Source organism: Jaculus jaculus, chromosome 6, assembly GCF_020740685.1.
Source record: "Jaculus jaculus isolate mJacJac1 chromosome 6, mJacJac1.mat.Y.cur, whole genome shotgun sequence".
NCBI lineage: Eukaryota > Metazoa > Chordata > Mammalia > Rodentia > Dipodidae > Jaculus > Jaculus jaculus.
In genome coordinates, this window is record NC_059107.1 from 39,668,774 (window position 1) to 39,682,123 (window position 13,350).

Consider the following 13,350-nt stretch of genomic DNA (forward strand, 5'->3'; position numbering starts at 1 on the left):
CCTGTTGCTTCTTCTAGGTTAGTTTTAACCCTTCTTAGCCCCGTTGAAAATCACTGTCCTGACTTACCAGCGACTCTTGCCTGTTCTTGAGTTGATTTTATAGAACGGGTTTAACCTGTGTCATTTGCAAGAGGATGCATTTGGGACCCATTCGTGTTCGAGCACACAGCAGTTAAATTGCTGTTGATGCTCTTAATTGCAGATCCAGCACAGAGAAACTGAGATGGCTCCGAGCTGTGTCTCTGGCGGAGTAAATCATAGCTTGTTGATCGAGTCTGGTGCTGATAGACAATTGGGTTGTTTATGGTCTGGAGCTGTGATGCATGCAGTCTCTGGGGGCCTTTTGGTGGGTCTTTGGGAAGTCTGAGGCATCCTGTGTATCATATCCATACCAGCAGATGTTTAGCATTGGCTGATGCTGCCACATGCATTTTCCAGTGTGCCCTGTGGTTTACATGGGTGAGAGTTCCTACAGCCCTCATCTTGGCCCGTGTGGGTGTCGCCATCCTTTCATCTTCACACCTGGCATTGGGCAGCAGCCTCTCTTTGTGTTTTTTTAAAATTTTTTTATTTACTATTTATTTGAGAGCAAACAGAGAGAGAGAGAGAGAGAGAGAGAGAGAGAGAGATGGGGGGGGGGGAATAGGCACACCAGAGCTTCCAGCTTCTGTAAACAAACTCCAGATGCATGTGCCACCTTGTGCATCTGGCTGTATGTGGGTCCTGGGGAATTGAACCTGGGTCCCTTGGCTTTGCAGGCAAGCACTTTAACCATTAAACTATCTCTCCAGCCCTCTGTTTGTGGTTTTAAGCAACATTCCCTCAGAGATGGAGGTTAGGTACCTTTTGATAGTACTGTAGCTGACCATTTCATTCTTATTTGCCAATGAGTATGTGCAGTCTGGAGCAAGGCAGGCCTGAGTCTGTAAAAGGGCAGGACCTTCCGGTGAGAGGGAGGAGAGGCACCCTGGTGTTGTCTGAAGTCCAGCAGGTGACTGCTGTACCTGAGCTCAGTGGAGCTGTAGGAGTGGCTGGCACCCCCATGGGCCAGACACCCATGAGCCTGCTAGGAGTTGAGGCAAAGGCAAACACCTGCCATGGGGCTTGACGGGGCGGGGGGTGGAAAGAGCAGTGGGAGGGCTAGAGAGATGGCTCAGTGGTTAAGGTACTTGCCTGCAAAGCCTAAGGACCTAAGTTCAATTCCCCAGTACCCACATAAACCAGATGCACAAAGTAGCGCAGGGTTTGTTTGTAGTGGCTAGAGGCCCTGGCGTGCCCATTCTCTCTCCTTCCCTCTCAAATAAATAAATAAAATCATTTTTAAAATTAAAAAACAATAAGAAAAAGCAGAGGGATGCTGCAAGGCAGGGTGGGGAGAAGGCCCCTGGAGGCTGAGTTGGATGGGCTCAGGTGGTGTTTTCATCCCAGCTGCTCCTGCTGGGTGTCCATGATTCCCCACTTATTTCCCTGATTCTGGGGCAGAAGGCAGCTGAGCTCAGGACTCCACTGGTTTGATCACTTCACAGGTCTCTCAATACACACAAGGCGCCTCAGGTGGCCCAAGAGTGCAGGACTGTGAACTGCAGGGCTGTGCCATTCTCTGAGCTGTGCGCTGAGGCCCCACAAACATCCTGTGGAACATGGACCGGGTGGTGCCTGATCATCATTGCCCGTCTGCTAGCCTAGAAATCTGCAACATTTCCAAAGCCAGAATTCTTTAGGGCTTTCATGTCAGGGAGAAGGGACTGTCAAGGAGGTCATGACCTCTAGGCTGGATTGTTCTGGATACCCACTGTTCTGTGATCAAAGGACGTTAAAATCCCAGGAATCTGGGAATCTATAAGGAAGGCTTCGAATGGGTAATGTTTGCCTGCCCAGGACACAGATCCAGAATACAAAAGACTCCCTCCCCCCAACACACACCTAAGATAACCTCTGTTGCAGGATCTTGGGTCTCCTTTCTGAAAGGTTTCTTGTGTGTGCACACTCTTTTAAAAAGACAATGGTAAAAAAACAAAAGATAATGTTACACCTTTTCCATAGTCCACTCAAATTATTTCATGTCCTGCAGGAACCTCTGGCATTTTAAGCAGACACTCGATTGGATGGGTATAGCACTACTTGTTTTATTACTAACATTTCATTTTTTTGTGGAACTTCAACTGTATAGTACATCAAGCATCTGGGACTCCCTGGCCTGTGTTCATAAAGCATCTAGAAGGAAGATTCCTAGAAGAAGAAGAACCAGGTCATGCTTGTTAAAATTACACTTTTCAAAATTACTTAATGTGGAATTTATAAGTGTTTGAGGGCGTGGCTCTGTGGCATTAGACTGGAGTGTGCCCATGCCCAGCACCCATCTCCAAAGCTTTTCTGCCTTCCCAAGCTGAAACTCTCCATCCTCCTGCGCCACCCACCACACTTATTTCTGTCTCTGTGAACTGGACTACTGCAGGAGCCTCGTGTATGTGGAATCGTGTGTCTGGCTTGCTGCGCTGAGCTGTGTCCAGTTTCAGAGGTTTAGGCTTCAGTCTTCATCCTGGAATTTTCTAGTCATATTACCTTTTCAGGCACTGTTTTTGCTTTCACCCATGACCAGCCTCTTTCCCCAGGCTGCATGAGACTTGTGCACGTCACTTATGTGGTCCTAGCATATCCTTGGCATCTTGTGGTTTCGCTGTGGTGTAGAGGCCCTTCCTCCTGTGATGGGCTCCTGGTGTTTTCAGCATGGGGCCATGGTGAGTGGGCCTGGGGACCCTAGGCACCTATTCCTCATTCACCCGAATGAAACTGTTACCCCATGGCTTTACACATCTTCACTTCAGCACGTGCATGGTTCTCCAGAGTGGGTTTGCTCTCTGTACGAGCCAGGCTATGAGAGGCAAGCTTCTACTGAGTGAGATAGGGACCCTACCTGCTGCCTGCTGGCAGGACCCTGGAGCCTGATGCTGTCAAGCAGACCACCACGGAACATTCCAGAGCTGGGGCAATGCCAGACCATTTCACAGCCATCCCAGGTGCCAGGAAGGCCTCCAGGCTAGGGCTATCCCTTCTCCAGTGTCTTTGAGCAATGGGCTAGTGAGGAAGCTGCACCCTTGTTGGCAGGACTGTGGAGGCCAGCTGGCCCAAAGGAAGCAGAAAAGCATGCATACATTGCAGCAAGGGCAATTGTCCTGTCCTCCCCTAGGTATTGCTTGTTTTGCTTGTGACGGGTTAGTTCCTTCACAAAAGAGCTGACAAACACCCTGTGTGTCCCTGTGCACGGGGGAACATACTCTGATTCCTTCTTCACACACTGAATCTCCTCAGCCTCCCACGATGTGAAGTGTGTGTGGGCAAGTCATTGGTTCATGTTACAGGTCAGGGCACAAGTGACTTGGCCCGGTCCCCAGACGATGGATGGTGGCCTGCTGGAAGCCTGTGTGCACCAGATGCTATTGGCATGCCTGTGTTTCTTTCTGTGACCCATGATTGTGTCAGGGGACAGATGGGGACAAAAGCACATCTCCATTCTGTCACCTTAGCAGCCTGAGGTGTTCTTAATCTTCTAGGGACCTTGATTCAGGCTAAATCCAGGATCCATGACTCTGAAGCAGAAAAGAATTTCGGATATAGGCAATATGAACCCAACTTGGGGTTTTATCAGAGACATTTTAACCTAGACTTTAAGCATGAGGGCTCAAAGAAATAGATACTCAAAAGGAAAGGCCGTGGGTGTGGACTTCTCAAGGGAGAGTAATGCTCCACTATCTTTACAAGTGTCATGCAGAGGGCTTTGGAGCTATTATCGTCTGAGGACTGCTCAGCATGGTGCCTGGCAGGATTACAGTTGATTTGGTAAAACTGTACACCACACAGCAGTGAAGGACAGTTGTAGATCTTTACTGCAAATGGTTAGCATTCTTGTTTGTGATTCCCAGAGAATGCCTGGGAAAGGAATGAGATCCCTTCCTGGTCCATGGCTATTTTGACATAAACCATGTATACGTGAAATCAACAATCTTTGTGTCAGCAGTCTTCAGAGCAAATGTTAATTTCGCCAGAATTCTGGTTTCTTTGCTGGTGAGATGCTTCACTCAGACTCCCAGGAGGAGACTCTTTTCCCTTGTCATGTCCCCATAATTTCCCTCATTTTTCTATCTTACCTCAGTAGGAGCCATAGCCCATAGGCAGTGTGAAGTTTGTATCCCTCTGTGGCTGTGATCTTAAGCTCACAAGCCCTGTTTTCAGTATGTTGGGAGGGATATGGGAACATGGGTTGCCTGTGCAATGTGAGCTTTTAGTGATGTGAACAGCAAGGGTCTGAATACCCCATCCATGCAGTAATGACATCCTGGATCTGTGCTGGGCATTGTGCTGCCCACTAGCGGCCCAGAGGTGATTCTGACTCATTCTTGGCATGAGACCCTCCCAGGCTGGTATTGGAACAGGTGTGTCACCTGTTGGGTCTATGATACAAGTGTGAGAGCAAAGCCAAAGGAGAGTCCATTGTCCTATAAGAGGACAGGTGGGTGCTGGCCAGAGCTCTGTGGTTTGATGGACAGGCAGGGAGTCACATTTGGATGCCCCACAAGGCTCAGTGGCTGGACTTTTGTCAGGGTGGTGGGAGAAGGGCATTCCCAGCATGAACCAGCATGACCAGCTCATAGCAACAAGTATGGGGTAAGCACTGGGACACAAGTCTGGACTCTCCCGTGACGTCTTTGGTATCACTGTAGGGATGGGCACTTGCCCTGTGGTGGCTTTCTAGAACCCCACAGTTCTTCAGGATGATTCAAGGCTACTCAAGGCGAAGGCATTATGAGGGAGACTAAGCAGGGTGATATGATGAGTTTTGGGGTACACAGAGGTCAGAGAGACCTCCTCCAAAGAGGTGTGGTTCCTGAAAAGAGAGAAGCCCGATGGTTGAGAGTAGGGGAGGGGCAAGGCAGGGAAGATTCCTGACAGACAACATAGCAAGTGCAGAGGCCCTGGAACAGTGTGAGCCTGAAAGAGTTCAAGGACTGAGTGGACAGCGACTGGGGAAAGATCAGAAAAGGAATGAGGTGAGGTTGGAAAGATGGCCATTTTGGCCATGTTGTGTAAGCATGGGGGTGGGGAGACCCCATCGGATTCACCTGTGTGGGCCGTCAGTCCGGCACCATCTCAAGGTGAGTAAGGTGGGCATGGTGGAAGCAGAGGATCAGGAGGTGGAGCAGCGTGATGTGGGGCAGGCGTGGTGGGGGGGAGACAGTGCTGAGTCCTGGACCAGGTTGGATTCAAATGGTCTGTATTGATTAAGTCTACCGATACAGTGATTCCCAATTTCCGGGGATTCACTGACTCACCAAACTCAACGTGTGCCAGGCAGATGCTGAAGGGGGCTCAGACACAGTTGGTAGTTGAGCCAGTGGATCTGTCTCACGATGATCTGGGGGTGTAGTGGCTTAGGAAAGAACAAGAGGCAGACAGATTCTGACCTTGGGAAGCTGGGGTGGGTGGGAGGAACTCACAGCATTGGTTTTTTGCCAGCTGCATGTACATTTGAGTGACTAGAAATATAGGAAGGGCTGAGCCAAGATGGTACGGGAAGCCTGGAGGTGGAGAGGCACCACGAGAACAGGGCATGAAAGAGGAGGGAAGCCCCAAGGTGGCCTTTGTAGGTCTGAAGCTCAGGGGCTGAGCAGTCAGCAGAGGCAGAGGGTGGGGTATTGGGGTCAGGGAGAGAGAGACCTGGGGGAGGGCTTCATGGTAGGGGAGTCTCCATCTTGTTGAGTTCTCTGTGGCCTGCCTCCCCTGTCCTGGGTGATGACTCCACATTGGCCTGGGACCCAGTCCCCATTTTCTTCCCAGTGAGTAGCCCTCCTGACGTGAGGCCACAGCCCCTGATCAACTTTGAAGGAGAGGAGCCAGGGTGGGGAAGGCCAAGAGAATGATGGGCAGTCTGCCAGCACCGGGCAAAATCTGGCCTGTGATGAAGGAGGGACAGGAAGACAGCACCCCCGAGTCCTTGGGAAAGCTCCTCCTTGCTTGCTGGTAGCTGCATCCAGGATTGGCTGGATCTGGGAGCCGGTGCCATACCACCCTGGGGAAGCTGAGGTCTGGAGTGGGAAAAGATAGAGGAGCAAGTGAGGCTGGGACTTCCAACCCCACTTCCTGTGGACAATGGGACCGATAACAGTACTCACTCTTGTTAGCTGAATATTTGAATGCTTGGCCCCGTGCCTGGCTGTTCTAGCACACGGTACAGTTTGGCTATCACGGTTATCTTACTCTGGCATCCATCACAGCCGCCTGGCTGGGACCCCAGGATCTGGCACAGTCTGCTAATCTCCATAAGGCGATCTTGGAAAAGCCTTAGGGAGAGAGGATTTGGGGCTATAAAAGAAAGAATGTTGTGTGTGATGTTTGGATATAAAATGTGTCCCTAAAGGTTCCTGTTAAAGTCTTGGTCACCAGATGATGGGCCTTTTAGAAGTGATGGGATCCTGAGGGATGTGACCTAATCAGTGGACTAATCCCCTGATGGAGTCAGGCTTTGATGGTCTTACTGGGAAGAGTTAGAAGCTAGAAGATGGAGTCTGGTCACCAGAGCCATGCCCTGTCCTTGGCCCCTTCACAGCCTCCTGCGAGCTATGAGGTGAACCTCTTTGCCGTATTCCCACGGCCATGACATCCTGCCTTGCCTCTGACCCAAGGCAATGGAGCCAGCTCACCATGGATTGAAAATTCTGAAACTGTGAGCCAAATTTAAGCCTTTCCTCCTTTTAATTTGTTTATCTTCAGGTATTTTGTGATAGTGACTAAGATGCTATGTCTGAGCTGCGCACAGAGAGAACAAACTGCCAGGGGGGAGTGAGTCCTCCATCACCAGAGGCATTCAAGTTAGGGGAGATGAGGTGCCCACATGCCCAGAGTGTAGCGGGAAGAGTGGTGTCACTGTCACTTCCAGTGGTCATGGAGACTCAAGTCCTGACTCTGTGGCATTGAGCAGGAGGAGACAGTGCTGAGTCCTGGACCAGGTTGGATTCAAATGGTCTGTATTGATTAAGTCTACCGATACAGTGATTCCCAATTTCCGGGGATTCACTGACTCACCAAACTCAACGTGTGCCAGGCAGATGCTGAAGGGGGCTCAGACACAGTTGGTAGGATCCCTCCCTCGTGGAGCTGAGATGGTAGAGCAGGAACCCAACCCATGAGGAAATAAACTCACAAACTCACAGGAAGGTCCGATGCGGTGATGAAACTGGAGACAAAAGAGCCACGACCATTTCTGAGGCAGGTCAGTGTGTATCCTCTGCCACACGCATGGGGTGTGTTTGCTTGTTTGAGTTAGATCTCTTCCTGGTCCTCCTGCCTCAGCCTCAAACTGCCTGATTTATAGGTCCATGCCTCCGTAGAAGAAAGCTCTGATCATCCTAAAATTATTTTCTTAGTTGTTTGCCTTTATAAGTTTAGAAGTTATTTATTTATTGGTTTTTTGAGGTAAGGTCTCATGCTAGCCCAGGCTGACCTGGAATTCACTATAGGGTCTCAGGATGGCCTTGAACTCACGGCGATCCTCCTACCTCTGCCTCCTGAGAGCTGGGATTAAAGGCGTGCGCCACCACGCCCGGCTCTGAGTTTAGAATTTATTTTTGTGTCGAGGGTAGTAGGGTCCTTTATGTATTGATCAGCTTTCCATCAGTGCGGTAAAATATGCGGGAAGACTTAACAGAGGCTGTTGGGATGGCTTAGTGGTTAAGGCATTTACCTGCAAAGCCAAAGGACTCAGGTTTGATTTGCCAGGACCCATGCAAGCCAGATGCACAAGGTGGCGCATGTGTCTGGAATTGTTTGCAGTGGCTGGAGGCCCTGGCATGCCCATTCTCTGTCTCTCCATCTCTCTCTCTCTCTCTGTTTCTTTCTCTTAAATAAATAAAAATAAAAATATTAACAAAGGACTTAAAAGGAGGAAAGCTCTGTGTGGCTCATGGGTTCAGTCCATGGTATCCTGGCTCCATTGTTGTGGCCGTGTAGCGAGGCTGCTCTTGACTGGAGCACATAGTGGGAGAGTGTCTCCTCTCGTGGCAGAGAAAGCAGAGACAGAGAAGAAGCCAGGGTCATAGGTACCTCAAGGGTACATCCCCACTGACCTCTCAATAGGCTCTAACTCCCTGCAGTGGCAGAGGCTGGCAACCAGGCCTTTATATACAAACCTTTGAGGGACATTTGGGGTCCAGTCACACCTTCCCTGACAAATTTGAATACTCTTTATTGTAGACTGGGGCCATATGCCCACCACACTTGTGTTTCTGAATTTTTTTCTGGTTCATGATCACATTTCTTGTTTTTTCTTTTTTTTGGGGGGGGGGGCAAGCCCAAAGGACTGCCTTTGTGTGTGTGTGTGTGTGAGAGAGAGAGAGAGAGAGAATTGGCATGCCAGGGCTTTCAGCCACTGCACTTGAGCTCTAGATGCGTGCACCCCCTTATGCACATGTGCGACCTGCACTCTTGTTTCACTGTGTGTCTGGTTTATGTGGGACCTGGAGAGTCAAACGTGTCCTTAGCCATCTCCAGCCCTCATTTCTTGTTTTGATGATCAGAACATTAAAGTATATTTATTTATTTTTTGTTTGCTATTTTTTTGTTTTTATGAACTCACTCTGTACTCTCAGGCTGGCCTCGAACTCATAGCAATCCTTGTACCTCTGTCTCTCAAGTGCTGGGATAAAAGGCATGTGCCACCACACCCTGTGCTTTGATACTAGTGGAGAAAGGCCTTTTAGTCTTTGTTCTTGTGTGCGTGTGTGTGTTCTTGTTTGTGGCATAGGTGTGGATGCAGGTGTGCATGCACACACATATGTTCACATCCATGTGGAGGCCAGAGAACAGCCTGGGTGTTGTGTTGTTCCTCAGGCTCTGTCCACCTTTGTGGAGACAAGGTGTTCCATTGGCCTGGAACTTGCCAATAGGCTGGACTGGCCAGGAGTCCCGGGGATCCATCTGTCACCACCGCCCCAATGCACGCCACTATGCTTGGCTTCTCTGATGTGAGTTCTAGGGACTGAGCTCTGGCCATCATGATCACAAGGCAAACACTTTACCAACTGAGCTGTTCCCCCAAGCCAGTTCTTCTTTCTAAGACATTTTCCTGGGTATTTGTAGGTATTTCTTTGTATGTGTATGTGTGTTTTACTTGTACATTATTTATAATTATTTTGGTTTTTTGTGGTACTTGTGCATGCCAAGCTATGACTTTATCGCTGAGTTGTACCCCAGTCTCCCCTTTAAGCTTTTCATTTGAGACAGGACCTCACTACGTTGTTCATGCTGGCCTTGGACTTGAAATCCTTCTGCCTGGCCTCCTGAGTAGTGAGGAATTTAGGCCTGTGCCATCAGGCCTGTTTCTTTTTAAGTATTTATTTAATTTAATTTATTTACTTGAGAGAGAGAAAGAGGTTATGTGTATATGTATGTATGTGTATATATATATGTGTGTGTGTGTGTGTATATATATATATATATATACACATACATACATATATGCATATATACATATATATATACACATACATACATATATATACACACACACACATATATATTTATTTATATATTTATATGCATACATATGTAGAGAGAGAGAGAAAGAGAAAGAGAATGGGCACATAGGCCACTGCAAATGAACTCCAGATACATGCACAACCTTGTGCATCTGGCTTATGTGGGTCCTGGGGAATCGAACCTGGGTCCTTAGACTTCACAGGCAAGTGCCTTAACTGCTAAGCCATCTCTGTAGCTCATTTTCTTAAAGTATTCTTTTAAGGTCTGGCCTTTTACATGAGTTTTAGAACATCTTGACAAATTAAATTGGGTCTTTGATTATAATTGTACTGAAGTTGTAGATTACGTATAAAAGAATTTATGTCTTTAAGGTAAGGACTGTCTGATCTAGAGGTAAACACACATGGTATTTCAAATAAAGTACTGTTAACATTTTCTCTGTGTGTTGGTCAAGCATGGATACTGCTGATTTATTTCTAGATTTGTTTCTCTTTCAAATAGAACATTTTTCTACTGATTTTCCTATTACTAGTATATAGGAGAGTTACTATTTGAATATGCTAATTTTGTTTTTGCCATTTTATTATTAATTAAATAAAAATGTTAATTAGTATTAATTTGTATTATTCAGACTTTGTTGCTATGACCAAATACTGAGAAAAGCGACTTAAGAGAGGAAGGATTTTTTTTTTAATATTTTTTATTCATTTTTTATTTATTTATGTGAGAGCGACAGACACAGAGAGAAAGACAGATAGAGGGAGAGGAAGAGAATGGGTGTGCCAGGGCTTCCAGCCACTGCAAACGAACTCCAGACACGTGCGCCCCCTTGTGCATCTGGCTAACGTAGGACCTGGGGAACTGAGCCTCGAACCGGGGTTCTTAGGCTTCACAGGCAAGTGCTTAACCGCTAAGCCATCTCTCCAGCCCAAGAGAGGAAGGATTTCTTTTGGCTCATGGTTGCAGAGGGTTCAGTCCACGGTCACTTGCTTCCATGTTTCTGAGGCAGAACGTGATGGTCATAGAAGTGTGTAGCAGAGTCTGCGCCTTGTGGCAGACAGGGAGCAGAGTGAGGAAGGGACTGGGGAACAAGTCTAACCTTCAAAGCCAGGCTCCTAGCAACCTATTTCCTTCAAGTAGAATCCACTTCCTAAAGTTTTCAGAACCTCCCAAAACAGTATCAACAGGTGGTGACCAAGCATTCAACAGGTGAACATGTGGAGAGACAGTTCATATTCAAATTGTAACACAATTGTAATACCTTGTTAGTTTTCATTACCTTAGATTGTCTAGGAAGATCAAATAATACCAGCATGCAATGGCTTGTGTTTCTTCTTATTTCCTGTGCCATACATGTATGTGTGTACATATATATACATACATATATGTGTGTGTGTATATATACATATACATATACATATATATATATTGTTTTGCTGTATTTGCTAATATTTCTAGGACTATGCACATTTTTCTCATGCTGAAGTTTTCTGTGGGGGACGTATCAGATGTTTCCCTATTGTCACAGTGATCTCATTGCTGGGACAAGACACCTGGCCAGAAGCAGCTTATGGGAGGAAGGGGTTTATTTCAGGCTTACAGTTTTGAGGGGAAGTTTCATCATGGTGTGGCAGAGTAGAGGCTGGGCATCACACAGCTGGGAGGTAGCAGTAAGAGTGAGCTGGCTAGCTAACATGCAGTCGGGCTGGACTAAAAACCCTCAAGACTAAAATCCTCCAGCGACACACCTCCTCCAGCAGGGCTCCACCTCCCAAAGGCTCCACCAGCTGGGGCTTGAGTATGAGGCTTCACCACAAACACATGAGACTATGGGGGACATGTTACATTCAAGCTACCACATCTATTGAATATATTTGCTAAATATGTTTCACACTGTTTATTTCAAGAAGTCTCTTCTGCTGGTGCCTCAGAGTAAGACAGTAACAAGTTGCTTTTGAAGCCCATTTTTCCAAAGAGGAGTTGAAACATGAAATCTTAATGACTTGCCATGCCCATTAAGCAGACGAAGCCATCAGTCTTTAGCAGGATCCTGCTCTGTCTAGAACAGTGCAGGCTGATGACACTCCTTGGGGCATCTGCTCCTCAGCACTGGCAAGAGACAGTGAGTTGCTCAGGACATTTAGAGCCCTCATCTTCACACCTGTGCAGCCATTCCGTTTCCATGCAGAGAACATGTCTTCGGTGACAGAAGCAGCTGTCAGCGGTGGAGCTGAGATGTGGATGCACGAGGCTCAGAGATACTCTCTCACCCCTGCTGACCCTCTGTGTGTATGGCCCAGGTGTTCCACATGGGCTTGGCCTGAGAATGTCCTTTATGCACAGATCTCAGCAGCAAAGGCTTGGGTGAATTCCATTCATCATGTCCTGGCAAGCTCTGGAGAAAGCCTTCTTGTTTTATTCATGTGTTTTTATCCTTCTATCCCTCTCCAAGCCACCACTGCCTCCCCTTCCGGCAGCAATTCCAGTCACTCTTTTTTGTGTGTGTGTGGCTTTTCAGGTGTTCCCACACAATGTGCATGTCTATTTTGTGCTGAACATGCAGGCACATTGTTATGTATTCTTCAGAACTGGAGCTTGAACCCAGGGCCTCCTACGTGTGGAGTACACTCTGTACCATCAAGCTACACTCCCAGTCTCTGCATGCAGAATTTTTCATTTTTAAAGATTTTATTTTCCTTTATTTAATTATTAGAGACAAAGAGAGGGAGGAAGAGAGAGAGAGAGAGAGTGAGAATGGGCATGCCAGGGCCTCTAGCCACTGCAAACGAACCCCAAATACATGTGCCACCAGGTGCATCTGGCTTATGTGGGACCTGGAGAATTGAACCTGGGTCCTTAGGCTTCACAAGCATGCACCTTAACCATTAAGCCATGTCTCAAGCCCAAGAATTTTTCATTTTTAAGCTGATTTCACTCCTTTGGTGCCTCTTGCCTGTGTGTGTCATCCTGCATTGCTGTGAGTCCGCATGTCTGGCTTAATGTTGTCGTGTATACATTTAGTCATGTGTTTTGGCAGCTTGCAGAATTCTCTATAGGACATCCCCTAATTTTACTGCCCCACACCCCTCATGACAGATACAGGGATGGCTCCAGCCCCCTCCACAGCTAATCCCGGTCTGGACTTGTGCTGGGAAAGGACTCTCCAGGAGCAGAGCTCTTGGGTTAGGACAATATGCTTGCCTGACATTTGTGCACATGATGCTGCGTCACCGTTCCCAGCCTTCACTCCCTAGTGTATAGTGATTATTACTCTCATTTTTTCATCTTACTAGGTATTTTACTTTGACATTGATTTTTTTTTCTTGTTTCAGGAGTTTAGCATGTCTTGTTTTAGATATTCAGAATTAGCTCTTCATTGGTCAGCTAGCTATTCTGTTGTTTCTGTCCATGAAGTTCTTTGCTGTATAGAAACCATGAACGAGTTTTTTGTTTGTTTGGTTTGGTTTGGTTTTTGCTGAGAATGGAGCCCTGGGTCTTGCAGGGCCAAGCGGGTGCACTGTCACCAAGACACATACCCACTGTGGCAACCTAAACTTAAAAAGTTCCTGCACCAAGTCCTCCCTTCTCCCCAGTCACTTCCTCCCCTGGGTCCCTGCTGTGGCTTCTGTCTTCCTACCTCCTGTCCAGTCTTGACAGCTTGGATCAGACTCCCTAGAAGCTGAGTTAGGGTCCTGATGGTTCATTAAGAGACACATCTTGGGAGAAACTGTCGGGGAAGCTGGACAAAGCAACAGTTAGCTCCGGGGTGTGCAGCCTGGTCTTCTGGGCTCCAGAGTAAGTGCCCTCCAAGCTATGCCCTTG

General features: G+C 47.5%; 1 protein-coding gene across 2 annotated transcripts in view; it reads left to right on the top strand.

Annotated features, from left to right (window-relative positions):
• The window catches only part of Fbln2 (fibulin 2), a 74,894-nt gene that overhangs the window by 33,784 nt on the left and 27,760 nt on the right, over positions 1-13,350 (top strand). The gene's annotated exons all lie outside the window — the stretch shown is intronic.